The following is a 2248-nucleotide window of genomic DNA, read 5'->3' on the forward strand; positions in this document are numbered from 1 at the left end:
AGTCCCTCACTCATCTCTAATTTCATTATCTTTTTCCTATATTTCATGTTATCATTCCTTTTCTCTCTCTCTCTCTCTCATTCTTTCTCTTACTAACTATCTCTTATCATATTCTCCACCTCTTTGTTTTTCTTCTAACATCTTTGTTCCCATTCCCTTTCTCTATTTCTCTCACTTCTTTCTTTTGTTGCTCTTTCTTCTCTCTCAATCTCACTCTTTCTTATACCACTCTCTCTATCTAGCTCACTCTCTATTCTTCTCTTTCTATTTCTTGCTCTTTTTCTCTCCCTCCCTCTTCCTTTCCCTCACTCATGCCTTCCATCACTTCTTCACTCCATCACTCTCTTCCTTCTATCTCGCTCTTTCTCCTTCTCTTCTATCTCTCCTCCCTCTCTCTGGTCTCTCACACTCCCTATCTTCTGCTCTCCTACTCTCTGTTCTCCTACTTTTAGCTCTCTTTATCTATCCCTCTCCCTGCCTCTATCCTTAACTCACTCGATTGTTGCTTGACTCCTATTTGTATTTCTTCTCTCTCTCTTCTTGCTAAATCTTCTCTTTATATCTCTCTTCCACTCTCTTTCCCAACCTCCCTCTCTCAATCTATATGTTTTCTCTCTTATGCTCTCTCTCACTCTTTCTCTACCTACCAAATACTTTCTCTCCCTCGCTCTATACCTCATATTCACTCTCTCTTGTCCCTCCCTCCCTCCTTCTAACATCTCTCCCTCCTTGCCTCTCTCTGTGTCTCTCTTCGCTTACTCTCCTTATCTTACTCTTTCTCACTCCCTCTCTCTTTATTTCTCACTTTCAATCTTCTTCCCTCTATCTCTTTATCTTACTTTTTATTGTCTCTCATTCTTTATCTCCCACCCTTCCTCTCATTTAATAATTTTGTCGGTCTCAAACTCTTTCTCAAACTCTCCAGCTTATCTCTGATTCTCTCTTTCTCTTCCCTATTACTCAGTCTCTCTCTTCTCTCTCTCACTCTACTAATTTCACCCTATCTCTTCTCTCTTGCCCATCCCCATCCTCTCTAGCTCTATCTATATCACTCTCCCCTCCCTCTCTCCCTTTCTCTTTGTTTTACTTTGTTTTCTCTCTCTTCTCTTCAGGCTCTCTCACTTGATTGTTCTCTTTTCCTTTCTCTATCGCTTTGCTATTTCTATCTCTCCTCAGTCACTCTTCTTATCTCACTTTCTCTTCTCACTCTGTCTTGCTATCTATCTCTCCCTCCTTCATTCTTGCCTTCCCTCCTCTCTCCTTGTCTCACTCTCCCTCTATGATCTTCCCTCCATCTATCCCTCTTCAGCTTTATCAATTTTTTTTCTTGCTCTAGCTTGCTCTCCCTCTTCTTTCACTCTTTCTATTCTCCTGTCTATTCTCTTTTTCCCTTTTTCTCTTTCCCACACTTTCTCTACATTGCTATCTCTCTCTTCCCCTCCCTCTCTCTCTCTTGGCCTCCTCCACCCATTTTATATATATCTCTCTCCTCCTTCCTTTTTACTCTCTCTTTCCTCTCTTTCTTGTTCTGACACACTCGTTCTTCCCCCTCTATCTACCTCTTAATCTCCCTTCCATTCATCTCACTCTTATATCTCTCCTCTTTCTCAGACTATCCTTCCCTCCCTTCATCACTACTCTTCTCTCTAATCTATCTCCTCTCTCAATCTCTTCTTTATATTTTCTCTCTTATTCTCTTTCGCCCTCCCTCCCTCCCTCATTCCCTCCTTCCCTCCATCCCTCTCTATCTCGTTCTTTCACCCTCACTATCCTTCTCTCACCCAATCTCTCTTTTTCTCTCCCTTCTTTTTTCTTTAACTATATATCTCTTCTCTCTTTTATTCTCTCATTCTCTACCAATATCTTTATATCCCTACCGCTCTCTCCCTTCTTTCTCTCTACCTAGCTCAATTACTTTTTATCTCTCTTGCTCTATTTTCCTCTCTTTCTCTCTTTCAATCCCATGCTCTCCCTTTCTATCACTATCACTCTATTTTTACTGTCTCGCTTTCTTCTGTCCCTAATGCCTCTCTCTCACCCTCTTACAAATTATCTCCCACTTTCTCACTTGCTCCGTCTCTTTATCGCTCACTCCCTCTCTCCCACACTCTTTTTCTCTCCCTTTTTTTGTCGCTCTCTCTCTCACCCACTATCCCCAAATCTCTCCCTCTCTTATGGACTCTTTCTCTCTCTACTCTACCTCTACCTCACTCTCCCTTATACCCCTCATTATCTTTATATCACTTTC

The sequence above is a fragment of the Phalaenopsis equestris genome, unplaced genomic scaffold (genome assembly GCF_001263595.1).
Source record: "Phalaenopsis equestris unplaced genomic scaffold, ASM126359v1 Scaffold202822, whole genome shotgun sequence".
NCBI lineage: Eukaryota > Viridiplantae > Streptophyta > Magnoliopsida > Asparagales > Orchidaceae > Phalaenopsis > Phalaenopsis equestris.